The sequence below is a fragment of the Toxorhynchites rutilus genome, chromosome 1 (genome assembly GCF_029784135.1).
Source record: "Toxorhynchites rutilus septentrionalis strain SRP chromosome 1, ASM2978413v1, whole genome shotgun sequence".
NCBI classification, from domain to species: domain Eukaryota; kingdom Metazoa; phylum Arthropoda; class Insecta; order Diptera; family Culicidae; genus Toxorhynchites; species Toxorhynchites rutilus.
In genome coordinates, this window is record NC_073744.1 from 155,865,387 (window position 1) to 155,884,662 (window position 19,276).

The 19,276-nt window shown below is 36.2% G+C and overlaps 1 protein-coding gene across 19 annotated transcripts in view; it reads right to left on the bottom strand.

Moving 5' to 3' along the window:
• Positions 1-19,276, bottom strand: part of LOC129770692 (protein tramtrack, beta isoform) — a 618,642-nt gene that overhangs the window by 414,582 nt on the left and 184,784 nt on the right. For 3 of the 19 annotated variants that reach the window (XM_055773791.1, XM_055773737.1, XM_055773764.1), the window contains exon 2: positions 10,609-10,636. The exons of the other annotated variants lie outside the window; for them this stretch is intronic. The gene's annotated coding sequence lies outside the window, so the exon portion shown is untranslated. The remainder of the gene's footprint in view (positions 1-10,608; positions 10,637-19,276) is intronic. 19 annotated transcript variants of the gene reach the window in all.

Here is a 19,276-nt window from a genome sequence, read left to right on the forward strand (position 1 = left end):
TTCAACTAGAAGATGAAGCCAACCTTTCTCATGATCATACTGTTGATTGAGGTTGGATTCATTTAGAATCCGGAATCATAAAATCAATTGTATCTCGGGCTTGGTTAAAGGTGCAAAAAAGATTGTTTTTTCAAAATGTAGATAATTTATTGTTCTTTCAGAAAAAAGTATTTCGCTAAAATTATTTATTTACAGTTTTGATGAATTTTCGTACTTTTCTTCGGATACCCCTGTCAAAGTTTGGACTCTCTGTTGATCAATCACGATCTGTTCATGTCTGCAGCACTGCGAGTCACTTTGGCACAAGTGCCGAATATTTTTCGATTAGGCGGAATAGATATCAATTGGGATGATTGATGTCTTTTTCAATGTAATCGATCCCATTGTCACGGGGGAACACTGAATCACCTTTCGACTGTAGTGGCACCTTACCAAATCTGGCCAAAACTTCGCTGAACGTTTCTGCAGGCACTTGGTAAAGACAGGCACCTTTAGTAAAAATTGATTTTTTCGTGAATTACACAAAAATATGTAGCTATCTCACCACGAATCGATAGTCTAGGTTTTTTCTCAAAATAAAAATTGTTTTTGAGGCAGAAATATTGCAAAATTAATATGTCCGGCATTTTTGAAAAAAATAAGAAAAAGTCTGGAAAGATGGACATAACTGAAAATTCAAATTTATGTACTCGATAAGTTTTGGAAGTCTTCAAGTAGGCCCTTAGAATGATCGAACAAAAAGGTTGACTGAAATCACCTAGAAGGACTTGTAATTCTTCTAATTTTTTTCATGTCTAGAATAGCTTCTGGCATTCGGAATGAGAGATTCAGATTACGTTCTATAAACCGCTCTGCTGATTCGTCTATGATATCTGGTTGCTCTGGCAAACGTTAAAAAAGAAGGAGGAAATAATCAAATTGCTGTTAAAACAAAATGTTTGAAGAGTGTCCGTCTTTCCCGACTTTTTTTTTATTTTTTTATCTTTGCTTATTTTTCGTCGGCCTATTTCCGCCACTTCAGTGCCAATCGCCGACATCTGGGAGGCGACTCCACCTGTTCCTACCTATCAGACTCAACAACTCATGAGCCGGGCCAACTTCTTTTACTTCCCCTCCGAAGGAAGACGTAACCAGAGTTTTTTCACCTCAGAAAATCTCAACGACGCCAGCTGGGATTGAACCCAAGCCGATCGGATTGTGAGGCTGTTACGCCAACCACACAACCACTGGCGCCGTCGTCTTACCCGACTTGATAAGTATTATTTTAACATTAATATTTCTGGACTAAAAACGAGAAAACTTGCCGCTGATTCGATGGAAGAAAAGAAAGGCTTAAACACTCACGTAACTAAAAATTTACATTGAACTGTTCTTTGCTGATCACTTTTATGTTTTTATTCACAATTTTGACACTAGTAGCTAGTAGTACACAGTGAGTGTCAAATCAGTTGGTACGCAGTATTGCAAGTTTGTACATCATTCAAAGGGCCTAGCCGGGTAAGGGAGTAAAAAGTGCCCCCAAACCAAATCACCAGCTGTATGGCAAATATTGTATAGGATATTAAACAAGAAATTTTGACGGTTTATTTGAACGCCTATGTGGTTTAACATAGGATCTATAGTGAAAAACGTACTTTCTCGTTTATTTTACGCCATCCTCAAAAGCTTCGAGATAAAAATTTGTAAAAAAAAATGAATGTGCATCTTACTACGGTGTATCAAGAAAAATTATCAATAAAAAATTTCATCAAAAAATTTAGGTACTAAAAAAAATATTGAAATTTAAAAACAAAAATTTTGGGATTTAGAGATTCAGTACTACTAATTCATACACAAATGTGTGTTTTTTTTTCATTTTTTCAGTGTTGAGCTGTACAGAAAAATATATTTTTTTATATTTCCAAAGAATCTAACTGGGTAAGGGAGTAAAAAGTCCTCCAAACCAAATCACCAGCTGAATGGAAAATATTGTATAGGGTACTAAATAAAACATTTTCGCAGCAGTACCATATATTTGAGTCCTTATTTGGTTTTTTTCGCGCCATTCTCAATAGCATTGAGACAAAAATATGAAAAAAAAATACTGAAAGTACATCTTACTAAGGTTGATCAATATTTTCAAACAATTTTTTCATCAAGAAATCAAATATGTACTAAAAAAATTAATTTTTTTCAGAATTTTTAGAGTGTTTATCGCGGTATAAAAAAAATATATATTTTCAGGCATTTCGAAATTTTGAAAACAAATATTACTTTTAGACCCAATTTTACTCTAATTCTTATTTAAATGCGTTCGTATGTGTTGTTGTTTTGTTTTTCAGATAAACCACCAAAATTTCTTATTTAATATCCTATACAATATTTTCCATACAGCTGATGATTTGGTTTGGGGGTACTTTTTACTCCCTTACCGGACCAGGCCCTTTATATAGTCTTTTTTTTTTTAGAGTTTTTGAAATTTACGTTTTTGAGAAAAATTTATTCAAATTTTTAAAATGTGTAATTTTCTCAAAAAATATTTCTGTATTTTTTGCTGTTTCCTACATTTTATTTTTTGAATATAAATTGTTAGGTATTGTAGTTCGAATTAACTCATTTTCGAATATTTCAAGCTGCAAAGTTGATTAAATGACCAATGTCTTTACACTCACAAAGTTTCACTGTAATCTAAAATATTGCTGCCAACGGCCAGTCGAGTTGGCATGAAATTCATCAGCTACCTCCGTTATAGAAGGGAAAATCAATAATTTTCAAAGTCCGTTAAGATGCCAAAAGATATTTCACGGATTAAATAGATATATCATGCACGCATATTTAGATCCAGATGAACCTTTTAACAATTTAACAATTTAAATAAAAATAATTAAAACATCAAATGAGGAAAAAAATAATTGCACAAAGAAAATAAATTTAAGTGTAAACTTTAAAAGGTGTATTCGACAGCTTTGGTAGCAATAGAGTTAACAAAGATGGTGAGCGTTTTCAATTTGAAGTTCATAGAAATTAGATATTGAAATATCTCTAAAGAACCAAGTTTGTAAATTAAAAGGTCAGGTGCACGTTTTACATAAAATTATAACCGCTACCAATTCATTGTAGGATCCAAAAATGCGAAAATCAAAACATCGAACAACACATAAAGAAAACGCCTAAAACAATGCCAAATGGGCTGCTTACATGAGTGCTTTGTAATCAGAAGATATCAGCGCGACATGCTTCGATCGCTTCGAAGCGATTAATTAATTACATCGTCGAAAATGTTTCGTCAATTAATGCACTTAATGCAACTTAATTAGCGATCCGACAACATTCCGATTCCGTCTCGCTGCACGAGCAGCACCCAATCTCCTTCCGTTTGCTTGTGTTTGCCGGCACATTGTGTTTGCAACCAGTCACCGTCAAATAACAACAACAACAACAACGAAAAAAGTCAAGTCCATTCACCACAAATCCCTAAATTCCGTCCTTACCCAATCCCCCTAACGTTCCATCGCGCCGAGTCGGCTCCCACAGACACTAATGAGAAAAGCAACGCACCGAAAAATAAAACTTTCCCAGACGCACCTCCAGACTAAACAACAGAAGCGGAGAGGAGCGGCAACAACAACAAAAAATCGTGCTTAAATAATACCGAGTAGCAGAAAAAGAGTATCGTGCTTAACATTAAGTATATACAAAGACCTCACACCCCTGGCCCGGTCGCCAGCAACCCATGCTGCGACCGTTGTATAGCCAGGCAGGACCCACCAGACGCGTCACCTCCTCCCCGTATCGAACGAAAAAAAAAAACGAAAATGAGCCGACGCGCACGCAGCGGTAGTTGTCTGGAAGCGTCTGAGAGAAGAACTGAAAAAAATTTATATTTCAATCCCAACGAACGAAAACCAAAAAAAAATAAATACCAAGCGACGTAAGACGAGCAAAGCAACACTCCAGACACGCACTATAAAAAAAAACCATTACACCATCCGCCCGGTAAACACCTACCTTGTCCCCAAACAGGGACCTACCGACCGACGGAAGGTGTTTGAGACAGGCAGCAGACGGTTGCTGGATGACTGACTGGTTGACTGTGGCGAAGGTTAGATGCCGACCCACCCACCATCACTCGCCCCCCGTGTGTCAAAGCCCCTTTTCGGAAAAACTTTGGGATAATGCGTCATTCGGCGAGAGAAGGCCTACCTACACGCAGACACGAGACGGCGTAAGTTCAAACGAAGTCAAGTTCACAAAACGCAGCCTGGCAGCCAGCGGGGGAGGTGTGAGGACGGACGCGCGCGTTTGCGTTGGTATTTGTGCGTGTGTTTTTATGCGTGGACCCACACTCTCAGTCAGACTCCCACACCCCCTAGCCTACTGTCGGGGCCTTAGTATAATATACACAGTGTGACACGTGAAGCGACCCATAGTAAATACACAAGAGCCCCACCACCCTGCCATCACCGATCGGTCGGTCTCCGGGTTGTCGGATAATGTCCACATATTTCTTTCTGGTTCAAGGTGGTCGTGGCAGACGGTTTCATTTTCGGGGGTTGATTGACTGACTCGGGTTCGGTGGATTCCGCAGAGATTTTTGGTTGAAAAACTGGGATTTTCATGATTCCAAAATTTTGGTATATTTCTTGGATTTAGAATGTTTCAACAGTGCCATAAATTCCAGCGATTCAATCAATTCAACAATACAATAATTCCACCGATTCAGAATTCCAATCGATCCGGATATACAATCGATAGAGGTACTAAAAACAATTCATAAGTTTGAAGCTTGATTCGATTCTTTGCACTAATTTGTTTAAAAATCCATCGGATTGTAGTATTAATCAATGTATACATTTAATTTGTTGTAAAAATAATCGAATGACCATTCCCACCGATTTGACTATTGCCTCGAAATCAATTTAACAATTTTTCAATTCAAAAATAATATTGGTCTAGAAAATGTAATCTGTTTCTCTAATTGCCGGACTCAGCCGATTTAGTTTCGAAACACGATTCAATTATTTCTTCAGACAACTGAACCGATTGAAACTATGAAACGATTAAATTATTGAAGTAATTGTTCAGATATTCAACCGATCCAAATATGCAATCAGTAGAGGTACTTTTTCAATTGGTTTGAAGATTTAATAAATTCTTTACTCTAATCGGTTCACAAATACAATCGGCTCGATGATAGAATCGATTTATACGATTCATCTTTTCCAGAATTTAATCGAATGTATATTTGAACCGATTGAATCTTTGAACTGAACTGGAAGACCCAACAACTCGAAATCTGTTCTAAAGATTTTATTCCAATTCAAAGAAAGAACCGGTCCAAGAAAAATCGAAGAAATATTTTAATCCGTTTGAAGATTTGATCGGCCAGTACCCGGCTCAAAAATTTTACCGTATCTCAGATTCAGTCGATTTAGTATATGAATCAATTCAAATTTTTCCTCAATAGATTGAATATTTGAGCCAATAGAATAGTCAAACCCAGTGTTGCCACACGTACAGATCTATCTGGAAAGGTACAGATTTTTTCAAAAAAATAATTCATGATAGCACGCAATCTAGATTAAAAAAAATTATGTAAAAGCATCATAAAACACACGAAGGACTTGCAAATGTAAATATGGTATTTGTAGTAAATAAATGAGTATTTTTTCATGCTAAATTTCTACAACGAATATTTTCGATGGCACAGATTTTTAGTACAGATTTTTGGTACAGATTTTTGGACGAAAAATTACAGATGAGAAGGATTTCTAACCCCTCTGGTACATATTAAAATGTGGCAACACTAGTCAAACCAATTAAAATCGGTTCACTTGATTTTTTATTCAACGATTCAGTCCAAAAATCAATAATCTGTAACAATAATGATTTAGTTGGCTAAAAAACAGTTAATTGAAAAATTTAAATGATTAAATTCGCAAATTAGATTCGGGTTCTCACTTTTCACCAATCGATTCCAATATTCTGTAGATTCAAGAATTAAATTAGTTCAATTACTCAAACGAGAATTTTACATTCTTCATATCTTATGATTTCTGTAGTCTTAAATTCTAAAAAAACAAGAAATAAATATAGCCGCATTTAAAATATTCAGTGTATATAATATATTCTAAAATCTAGGAAATATCGAATGTCGAAAATATAAAAACAGAAAACTGAAGAATCTAGAGAACAAAAAATTATAAAAGATCCGAAAACCCAAAAATTTAACGTGTGGAAAATCTACAATTACAAAAAGTTTAAAATTCAAAAAAATATAAATAAAAAAATTGAAAAGGCTTAAATAATTTAAAGTATACGAGTTTTATCTACGTTATATTATAGAATAATCTCCAAAATCTGAAATTTCTTGCATAAAGGAAATCTAAAACTCAAACCTTCTTCTGCTGTGGCACTGTCATTCCTAAAGGAGCTCGTCTAGTTCTAGTATTACTTGTGTTACTTTCTTAAAATAGAAAATAAAAAAAAAGATCTCAAACATCCCAAAATTTGAAGGAAAAAATATATAAGTAGAAGACATTCGATCTAGGAGCATCAGATTCAAGAGAAGACTTTTCTGAGTCGATCAAGTTGCTTATGAAAATGAATTCTGAAATTTGACCAGTATCTGAAATATATATGATCAATCATAAGAAAAAATGTTTCTTTCCTCAGATAGCAATAGTAAGGAGAGTCAATTTACGTATACCAAGAAGAATGTTGATATTATCGTCATCAATAAGCTGAAATTTCTGCTGATGGAGCTATCTGCACAAAAAGCTGAATGCACTCCAGGAAGGATATGAATAAACAGCATTTTCAAAGCAATCATTGGAGGGGTGGAGTGTGTGTATATGCGAGAATACGTAAGCACCCACAAACGCATGAAAACGAAAGTTACGAATTGTTCATTTGGAGGGTACGCATAGCATTTTGTACTTTTGGTACAGTGTGCGATGAAGTGTTGCTCTAATTTACTTCAAACTTTGATCGATCGGCTGGAAAAAAAAGGCTAAAGGTATAAATATGGAATGTTCACAGGAGTTTAGGCGATATACCACGCTAAAAATTTACCTGCTAATATTCAAATTTACTGCAATATTTGCAAAATTACTGAAGATTTTCTAAAACATTATGAAAAACGTTATTTTGACACTTTCTTAAAATTGATGCAGAAAAATCAAATTATTTTTTTCGTCAAGGCAATAAATTAACATTATACAAAATTTATTGAAGTTTTCAAAAATAATTCTCCGTCTGCGATGCGATAATTATTTATTGAATTATTTATCATCAAGGATTAAGGGGTAACTTTTCATTCAAACAAAAATATCTTTTTGTGTAAAGGTCCTACATGAACATTATAGAAATCAAATAAAAACTGTTTATTAAAATTAATTGGATTTGTTATTGATTTGGTTAGAAAAAATTGTGTTAGTCTACAAAAAGTTTGAAAAAACAGAAAGAAATCGATTTTTTATTACTTCCTGATATTTCTGTCCACCACATCTACATACACTTTCAAGAAGTTACAGCATTTCAAAAATCACTTTGCACTTTGCACTCTGTTTCACTATTTTTTTTGTCGAGTGTATATCTAAATAAAAATACAAATAAAAATACTATATTTTATGCAAATAGATGTATTTATCATGTACTTGCCATGAATGCAATGCAATGAAATATATTTTATTCTCTGTAAAAAAAATCAAAAACTTATATTTTGACAACTAAACATCACACCGGTCAAAATGGCCGGTTTGGTAGAAATACAGCCATTCCATGCCAAACCAATATAGTGGTTCTCAGATTTTCCTCAAAAGCGGTAGTTTTATCGTTTATCGCAAATTATTAGACCCGCTTTTTTTTCTTTGTTAGGATGACCATTTCCGTTTTAGGGTTGTCCGAAAAATCCATTGTTACGCATTTTTGACAAAAATGATTTTTTTCTAAAATTCATAACTTTCGAACCACTGGACCAATTCGGATGTTCGACATATTAAATTAAAGCCAATTAGCTGGTATTTTTTGGAATAATACTACGGTTGTGAAAAATTTTAATTATGTTCTCGTTATTATTGATTTTATTTGTTTTCTATAGTTTTCATGGTTTCGGGACCAATGGCACTTTTTTTTATATTTTTTCTGGAAAGCTGAGGATTTTTCACATAACACATCTCGAAACCAGGGAGGCGTTTTTTTCGTTTTTAAATTATGATTTTTCAAAGTTACTGTAGTATTTTTCCAAAGTATTTTTCTGTAGTATTTTTCCAAAAAAAAAACATTTGGCTTTAATTTAATATGTCGAACATCTGAATTGGTTCAGTGGTTCGAAAGTTATCAATTTTAGAAAAAAGTCATTTTTGGTTAAAAAGCGAAAAAATGGATTTTTCGGACCACCCTAAAATGGAAATGGTCACCCTAACAAAAAAATAAAAAATACGGGTCTAATAATTTGCGATAAAGAACAAAACTATCGCTTTTGAAGAAAATCAGAGAGTCACTATATCGGTTTGGCATGGAATGGCTGAATAGGTATATAACAACTGTCGGTAGTTCTAGTGTTAATAATGCGGTCATAAAATTTATAAAAATGAATGAATGAATGACAAGCCAAAGTCTCTGAGTCTAATCTCTCCAACGTTACTCACTAATCTCCAGAAATTCGCCCGGCAACAATCTTCAATGATTCAATGATTCAAACGGCTTATTGGTTCCATCTGTTCAAATTTTTGATCGTATCATTCATTCTGTCGGATCCAAGATTATATTGTTTCAATAGTTCGAACCGATTCAAGTATTCAATCGGTTATTTGATTGAATAGAGTCAAGGATTCAATTAATTCGCAAATTCGACAGGTATCTGGATTTTATCGTTCCGGAGATGCAACTTGTTGAAAGATTAAACCGATTGCGATCAATCGATGCACATACTTTGTTGGCTTTAAGATTAATCGCTGCTTAGGAATTCCATCGGTTCTCAGGTCCAAATCACCATGAATCATAATTATGTTTGACTGAATAGTTTTACGGTTCAATTGATACTTAAAATCCTTACATTCGGAATATGAGTTGCGGTAAATCTACTAAAGTTACACCGCAGTTATTATTATTTTCATATCCTTTCACACCGTTCTCAGCGGTTGGCGCGGGTGAGTGGAGGGCGGACTGTTCAGACTGTGTCCTTTCTCTCCCACACAATTATCGCAGTCAGTCTGGCCCACATACACACCGATCGGCGGCGCGTCGTCAGCTGTAGACGGAAGAGGGGCGACCGACGGGACGACCAGAACGGGTGGCCGCTGCCGCTGGGTGGGTGGTATTTTGGGGTTGAATGCACCCCAAAACAACAACGCACCGCCAGACGAGACTCGCTACCACCCCCAAAAGTCTCCCCATCCCTATCACGAGAAATGGCAGACACATTGGGTGGGAGCTTTGAACATATAAATACATCGACAGTGGTTTGGCTGATATTTTGTCTGGAAGTACGGTGGGGAAGGGCTCCGAATGGGGGGGGGGGCGAAAGCCACGCGGGGGGCTTTATTTCGGCTGGTGGGCTGTCGACACGCACGACTTGTCTGAGTCAACCCAGACGGACTCAGCGGAGTGTGTAAGCGTGCGTGAGTGACGACGGCGGGGATGGGATTTTACATAAGTCGCCCCGGGAAAGCCCGCTTCAACGATTATCGGAACCATCCAAATTCTTCAAATTGACAATGAAAACTAAAAATCTTTCAAAGCATATTGTTTCTTGTAACAAGCCAAAAACCACCCTGAGTCATTGGGTGGTTTGTGGTGAGTGCGTAGCAAATGCATGCGTGAGTGACCAAAATCAAAACAAATCGAACCCCCCAAAAAAACCAGATCCCACCGCCAGCGAGAATGAGCGAACGCAGCTCGCAGCTCGATCCGATCAGAGATCGTGAGAGTGGCCGAGAGTGGAAAGAATAATGCGTGAGAGAGCGTCGCGGCGCTGCTTAATTGCCAAAGACACAAACCCGGTGAGCGGATGTGAGCAGAAAGGAGCGCGAGTAAATAAGTGCGTGTTCGTGTGTGTGTGTGTATGTGTTGCGTGGCTGCGAAAAATGCGTCGGCATGTTGAGAGATATGCACAAAGAAGAGCCAAAGGAAACGCATGGGTCGTGCGGGGTGGTTGGTTTGTAAACAAATCGTGTGTGCGGGGAGCGTCGCTTCCGTCCGCTGGCGGTTCCGACGATGCGTGCGAAGGATTCTGAAGACGAAGCAGAAGAAACCTGTAGATTCACTGTTGATTAGCGGCCGGCATTCCGTTTCTTGTTTGTTTTTTATGTGTGCAATTATTATAACGCACTTTGTCATCATCGAGTTGCGAAACCGGTTGGTTATGTTTTGTTGTCTTTTTTTTTCGGTGGTGGTAAATTTGCGAGTTCGCGAATTTTTTTCGCACTGAGTTAGATTCGGCTTAGAGGCCATTCACGCACACACACACTTGTGCGCAAGCTGCTGTTCGCACCGCCGACATGTGGCGATCGGACACACAGGGAAGTTAGATTTCAAGACGCTCTCGAATGCCGGTTGAAGGTCACGCCAGAGACTGGCACTGACAGATTCGTTTATACGAGCTGAATTTGAGCGAATGTCACTTACGGTTTTTCGACTGGAGTGTTTCAATTACCTGCAGGGAGAGATAATAAAAAAACATTGTTAGTATTTCTTTATTTTTGATTTCTGAATGCTAAGTGTATGAAACGCATAGTACTAAAAAAAACCATTTGTATTTTATGATCTAACCTGTTTTAAATGAATATGCAGTTCTATATTCAAAGCTGACAGCACGATCATGATCGTCATCATCGCATTCGTTGCCAGCATTGCCATTGTATATTATCATCAGACACAATAAGGATTCATCCAATGGACACACCAAGGAACTGTTTCCGTAAAAATAAATGTTGTTCCAAAAAAATATGTTTCACGATGTGCTCATTTCGAAAACGTTTAAAAAAAAATACCCCTCAATTTCATTCGAATAGAAAATGTTAGGGTTCCATTCGAATTCTTGTTCTCGTTCGATCTATTCTAACCCTTAGAATTTTTAGAACATCGTTCGTACGAACTTATGAACTCTACATTGATCATTCTACAGTATCTGTTGATCATTTTTTTAGAAGAACTCGAATTTTGGTAGAATGCAAAAAAATATGTTTTTAGGTGAAAAAAATATATTTCCAGATCATATTAGCTGCACAATTTAGTCGCCATTGTTTGTCAGTGGATATGTTGCTCAGCTTCGGAACATCCTAAGCGTTCTGAATCAAGCTAATGTATATGGTAAACAAACCACTTTGACAAATTAGTGTTTTTGTTTGGTTTCACATACATTTTGGTTGTGATCTCTCCTTTCGTTTATTAAGGCTCACATAGGTTCGGTGAAGTTTTGGCTAGATTTGGAGGTCCTCCTAATTGCCCCTAATCTCGTTCAATTGAAAAATATTGGGCAATTGTCAAGCGGTAATTGCAGAAGAGTGCCAAAATGACTCGGGATGCTGCAGACTTGAAGAGATCGTGGAAAAAAATGACCTACAGAGAGCCCAAACTTTGAGGGGGGGTATCCGAAGAAAAGTGCGAAAATTCATCAAAACTTTAACGGAATATTTTTCCTATACTTTTTCTGAAAAGAAGATCGTGGGCGCAAGTCATTATATAAGTCGTTATAAGTTGTAGTGTAATATGAACGACAACATGGAACAATTTGCCTTAGAGGAAATCATAACGAGCAGCGCATAATTATTTAATTTATAAAATAATTTTCCCGTATATATGAACATTTTACCACATATTTAAAAGTGTAATTAAAATGGTTAGAGTTTGGGATTAGTGAACTCTTATGCTACCATTGTTAGAAACTTTAGCAGATTTTCATCACATGCCTCATTATGTTCAATGCCATGAAAATATTTATTTATTCATTTATTTATTTATTTATTTACTAGCTGACCCGGCAAACTTCGTTCCACCCAAAATTTATTTTTTGTTATCAATACCTTCAAACATTTTTTACTAAGCGCAAATCACGTTTTTTACTAAGCGCAAATTCATGGGTCAAATCGCAGAACTGTTCATTGGGTCAAATCGCAGAACTGTTCATTGATTGATCTTCTAATCGACCCCGTTGAATTTACCTTTTACAATAAAATTCCTAGTACTTCTACCAAAACTCATCATTGTAATATCAGATTATTTTTGGAATATTTTTGGTTGAAATATGTGTAACTTTTTCATGGGACCCCTTCTCCATTCCAGAGAAGGAGGGTGTGTCATACCATCAAAGAAACATTTCTTATACCAAAAAACCCTCACATCCCAAATTGTGCTTCATTAGTTCTCGAGTTATGCAGAAGTTTGAATTTCCTTAGTATGGCAGCCCCCTTTAGAGAGGGGGTGGAGTATATTCATCATAGAAACGTTTCGTGCCCCCTAAAACCTTCACATGCCAAATTTGGCTCCATTTACTTGAATAATTTTCAAGTTATACAGAAATTAATCTTTCATTTTCACCCTCCTTAGAGAGGAGGGTGGAGTGTCTGACCACCGTAAAAACATTCATTGCACCCTAAAATCTCCACATGCCAAATTTGGTTTCATTTTCTTGAATAATTCTCGAGTTATGCAGAAATTTGTGTTTCATTTGTATGGCAGACCCCCCTTAGAGAGGGGGGAGGGGTCTGAAAATATCATAAGAACCATCCCCGACTCCAAAAACCCCTACATACCAATTTTCATGTCAATCGGTTCAGTAGTTTCCGAGTCCATAAGAATCAGACAGACAGACAGAAATCCATTTTTATATATGAGGGGCTTAGAATGCAAGGAGCTTTTAACTAAATAGTTCTGAATTCGTACCACCTACGATATTGTGCGACTTGCTCAATGCTAATGCTAATGAGGGGCTTAGAATGCAAGGGGTGTAAGTGACTTGATCGATTTCTCTTCATCTACTTTTTCTTTAGTTAATAACTCAATTGCAAAAACGTTCCAATTTAAGTTTGTTATAGAATCTGATAGGTGAGGTTCTGACCTATCTTCCACATTGTCAAATACAGCTGGGAATGTATTTGAGGCTAGGCTATGACCAAAAGAGAGAGTCGATGTAGAGAAATCGATCGAATCACTTACACCCCTTTCATTCTAAGCCCCTCATATCCGTCATGGAGACTACCACTTACGAGATTGTAGCAACAGTTTCCTTTTTCACAGTGAAAGGGAATTCAGATTGTTTGGAGTGTAAACCGAATTTCATATCATTATATTCATCTGAAGAGTATGGAACATATTTCATATTCAATAAAACTGAGATAATCGATTTTGAAAATATACGACGAAAACGAATTAAAACGTACATCACAACTTATCAACAACCCTAAATATTCATCCATAGACTTCACTTGATTTGTGAAGCAACCATAACAGCATAGATAACGAGTAGAACTATGATGTCATAACTGGATACATTAATGTTCTATATCTAATGGAATGTCAATACTTTGCAAAATTATATATTTTGAAAAAGTAATCACAAACATTCCATTCATTCATAACCATTGATTATCACTTTACGATTGATCGTTCTCGGTGTACTTAAGAATGTTTTTTCTGGTTAATAAAAAAAATTACGAAGCCACTACCTTTGATTTTTTTACTTATGTTTAGTGGTACTTTTTCTAGTTTTTTTTAATACAAGAAGTGCGTGTAGGATCTATTTCTTGTGTTACTTTTGTAAAAAAGTAAAAAAGATTTAATTTCGCAAAATGCACTCGACAACCAATTTAAAGGAACAGAGTATAAGTCTAAATTTTTAGGTGATTTGAACAATCAACGCTTGAAAATAGGATGTACATCATTTTAAAGTTCAATCTTTCTAGTTTTTGGAATATTTTACGATCAAATTTGTATCTTGATGTGTGTTGATATAGTGGACGAAAATATCAGGAAGAATGTTGCGAATCTATCATTCCGATAGTACGCACAGCATTTTGTACTTCTAGTACCATTCGCGATGAAGTGCTACTCTAATTTACTCGAAACATTGATCGATCGGCTAAAAAAACGGCTTTCACAGGGATTTAGTGGACACACTCGGGTGAACAATTGTCTGCAAGCATTAGAACTTATTGCAATGTTTGCGGAATTACAGCAGATTTTTTAAAACAGTATAAAAAAAAAAGTTATTGGAACTTTTTTTCATCGAAATTATAAATTATCGTTGCACGGATTTTTTCGGATGTCTGTCTTTTAATTTGTGGTTCGACAATTATTTATTGAATTATTGATCATAAAATCTGAAGGGTAACTTTTGTATTCAATAATGATATCACTGTATAGAATGGTCCTACAGGTAAGGTAAAGTTAATTGAATTTGTTATTGGGTTTGTACAAAAAAATTGTTTTAATCCACAAAATCTTTGAAAAAACAGAAAGAAATCGATTTATTCTATCTTCCCGATATTTTTCTTCACTACATCTACACACACCAGGATAAAAAATATTTCAAAAGTTGAAAGATGAATCTTTAAAATGTTTTATCCATGCGTTGATTTTTAATGTAGTTACAACATTTCAAAAATCACCTAAATATTTCTATTTCGCACTCTGTTCCTCGAATTGTTTTGTCGAGTTTAAGTTATTTTTTATCAGTAATATTTTTCTATTTTTCTCCAAAAAATGATAAATCTTCAACGAATTTGGAGACCTGTTGAGAAATAGGTCTGTATTCTGAAAAAAATATCGAAAAACTGATTTTCCGGAGGGCGAAAAACAAACATGCCGGTGCAGAAGTACCTCGGCTTGCATGAATCAACAACTTCAACTTTTCATACTATAGTGGCTTTAAACTTGAAAGTTCATTCGCCTCTAGTGTCTGTACGATTTTCCCAGGTTCCTATGTTTAGAAGACCGTGTTGGGGAAACATATTCCAGTCTGCACAAAGGCAAGCGAGTACAAAAATAAGTTTGAATTTATTTTCAAAGCCCATTTTCCCAGACACCTTGGTTTCGAAGTCTGTGTTAGGGAAACACATTTCATTCAGAATAAAAATGACCCCGACTTGCATGAATTTGCAATGTCAATTTCCCCACGCTCCATAGATTTGAAGTCTGTGTTAGGCAAACACATTTCAGTCGGAACAAAAAATACCACCGTCCTGCATTAATTTACAATGTCAATTACCCCAGACACCTTGGTTCTGAAGTTTGTGTTAGAGAAACAAATTTGAGTCGGAACAAAAATGCCTCCTACTTTCATATATTCGCAATGCCGGTTTCTCTAACACTGCTTGGTTTTGAAATCTGTGTTAGGGAACATACTTCGATGAGAACAAAAATACCCCCTCCCCACTTGCATGTATTTGCAAAGCGGATTCCCACAGGTACATTAATTTTGAAGTCTGTGTTGGGGAACCCGGTTATCGAGCCAATCAAAACGAGGCAGTTAGGTCGTTTAGATAACGCTTAACATTTTACAGTTATTCAATTGTTTATCTAATTAAAAAATAACATTCTACTAATTGCGATAGATGTATAGAAATATTTCCTATCAAATGATGCAAACATCTTTCCGATCCAGCTAGAAATGTTCGAGTTAAAAGCATTCGAAATCTTTCATTTTTTCCTGCATGTTTTTTTTTCAAAAACGTTTATTAATCAGAATCCTGCATGAAACTGCAAACGAGGCAGTTAGGTAGATAACGCTTAACATTTTACAGTTATTCAATTGTTTATCTAATGAAAAAATAACATTCTACTAATTGCGATAGATGTATAGAAATATTTCCTATCAAATGATGCAAACATCTTTCCGATCCAGCTAGAAATGTTCGAGTTAAAAGCATTCGAAATCTTTCATTTTTTCCTGCATGTTTTTTTTTCAAAAACGTTTATTAATCAGAATCCTGCATGTTCTGTGCTTAGGTTTTCATTTTACACCCCATATATTCTGGTTAGACCTAGTCCCACGTCAAAAGCCACTAAAAAGCTGAGATTGGAGAACAGTCAAATGTGTCAGGCCTACTTGTAGGACCCGGAAAGCTCACTGGATTCGCTGACAAAACTGATACGAAGTTACTGAATTTAAAAACATACAAAATCTGATTTTTTTTTGGAATCCTCATTTACACATTTATTTACCGAACTTTCGGACTGAGGTGACGAAATCCTATCAAGCCCAGATGTTTTACAAAACTCCAGATCACCCACGTATGATCACCACGAACAAACTATCAACTTCGAAGCGAGTGTATGTTCCATCCTCTGATGTCAGGCATGATAGAATGGATCATTTTCCAGATACTCCGGAAAGAGGACTTGCAAAAATTCGAGATGCACATCGGAAACGCAAGCCATATACCTTCAATGTGATATCAATTCACAACTGCAGCCAAACCAGAACTGTTTTTATGCTTTCCATCATACGGAATAACTACTACGAGCAGTTCAAAAGAAACATGATTTTTTCGACCAGATACCCAACCCCGCCTTAAGGCGGATTACTGGTTTTATGATGTAAAAAATTGCCGTTATGTTTTTCGATTTTCTCATGCAAAATATGATCTACTACAGTAAAACCTGTTTTTGTGCGGTTTTTTTTGTGCGATTTTTTTGTGCGGTTTTTTTTGCGATTTTTTTTTGTGCGGTATATGAAAGGAAGCATATTTGACGAAGTTACCGTCAATTTAGTTTTTTTCGATGGTTTATATGCATTTCAATGCGAAAAAAGCAAAGCGGTCCCTATCTACCGCACAAGAAAAGTTTTTTTCAAAATGTTCAAAAAATGTTTAAAAATACTGAAGTTTTGCATGATTTTTAGGCGAATTTTTAATGTGTTCCTTATCCCCCGCATAAAACACGGTTTGCCTGTATAGTTCTTTCGCGCAAATATAAACTTTGGGTTTTTAGAGGGTTGAGATATTTTTTTAAACAATTTTTCGTTTTATTTTCTCTAGGAAGTCCATTATCTTTCTAATTATTTCGGCGTTGTCATGCTCTATTAGTAGAGTCAGGAATTGTTCAGAAAGAGTTTGCAAATTTTCTGTAAACAAAAATATTAAGTTGAAAGTTCATTTTTTAAAAGCACAAACAAAAACACAAGTTGTCTATAAATTAGAAAATAATATACATTCTGTCAATTATATTCCGGGAATTTGTAATATTCAATCTTTCCGCTGGACATTTTTCATTTTTTTTTTAAGTTGGTACGATCTGTCATTTGGTTCGTTTACAGGACATTAAGAATAAGTTAACTTTTTTCGCTCTGGAATTTTTAATATGGATGATTCTATTGGTCAAAAATATATTGTGTGAAATTTTGTATTGCCAACAAAATTTCTAGGGGGCCTCCGTAGCCACATTGGTTGCGCGTGCGCTTAGTAAGCGATCGATCGTGAGTTCGAAACTCGGGGCCCTCATTGACCATCTTTGTGTTGTTACAGAATAACTACGTCCACGCAACAATCATCAGCGATGGAGATCGATCCACGGTCGAAATGATCGGGCTGCTGTTCTATAAATAACTCAACAATGATCAATCAACTGTCTCCGCTGTCCGGTGGTTTAATTGGTGGATAATGGAAGAACAGATAGAAAACTCTTACGCCTAAATGGCTGCTACTGTGTAAATGTGTACCATATGTAATGGTATAGAAGGGAATACTCTAACGCCGAAAAATGGCAACTGTGTAATGTGCTAATTATAGATATGATAAATATGTGACATGTACACGATTAAAATTCGGCTCTGTTACAACTAAAATGCCAATGAGCCTAAAATAAATTAAAGGGACAAAAAAAAACCACGGCCTTAACATTAGAATTAATGAAAAATGTTTATATATACTTGTAACAATACAGATAGGAGTTTGGCTCCTTTTTCTTGTGCCGAATCGTTGCAAATGTGGCAGGATACATTTGGTGACTCAACTACGTGGAAAAGACGGTGAATGGTATAAGGCATTCAAAGACGTGGAAGAAGGGATGCACGATTTGCCACGTCAAGGATGACCATCAATCTCTTCAACTGATGAAAACATCGATAAAATAAAAGGAATGGTGCTCGGAAATCGTCATTCAAGTTTGAGAGAGCTAGTTCGCGAATTAATTATCTCTCACGAGACCGTTTGTCATATTGTTATGGCATGAGAATAATCGCAGCACGACTAGTGCCAAAAGAGCTCAATTTTCTTCAAAAAATTCATCGCAATCAAGTGGCTGGAGACATGCTTCAATATCAAATTCTGATTCCACGTTCATCCAACGCATAATTACTGGCGATATGGAACCGTCACTTTTTCCTGTTCCCGAAATACAAATTACCGCTTCGTGGGAGCCATCTTGACAGCATTGAAGACATAAAAATGTATTCACTGCGTGAACTGAAGGTAATTTCTGAATACAGCTATAAAATTGTTTCGATGACTGGATTGTTGAGTTGGAAAAAAAATGTATAACATGAAGTTAGATGAAAAAAAAGCCTTTTTTTCAAAACACAAATCCTCGGTATATATTTGATACAATATATGAAATATGTACATTCGGCACCACTGGCCTTCCGCATTGTTCACTAATTACTCACGCATTAAATATTTTCATGACACGGGAAAAAACCCGATTGACTAATTGACTCATCAAACCCACGGTACGGATTCACGTCGTTGGAAATCTGATCCAGCGCTCGCAGCAAAACACACCTGACGTGAAAACAGAGCACTGCAATTGTGTGACATTTCCTGATTTTTTTCCTGATATTTTTATTTTCCTTCGAAAAAAAAGAGTGACTAACAAACACATGTAGGAGTCGGGTTGCATCGGAGGGTTTTATTTTTCGGAAAACAGCAATGCACAAAACAGGAACTCATATATGACATTTTTGTTTCGCTGTTTCGAGAAGTAAATTATTCTGATCAGCGCTACATTTTAGCAGCAGTGTTGGAGGGGCTGAACAGCGGAAGCGGGTTCGAAGTGGTCGATTCTTCGCTTATCTCTTCACACATACACGGAACACGCGCGCAGCTTTTTTTTTTGGGTGGTGATTCGCGAAATTTTTTGTTGGCTTTGCTTGCGCGCTTAGTTTCTTGCTGGAGAGAATCGAAGCCGGCCTGCTGCGTCCGAAGCGAGAGAAAAAAAAAGACTCGCTATGTTTCGCGTGAAGAGCGAAAGGAACACGGGAGCGGGTGCACGCGAGGGCAAACGCGAAACAACCTTGACACATAAACAGAATTTGCGAATTTTGTGTATTTTTATCTATGGTTTTGGTGGTGTTGTGTTG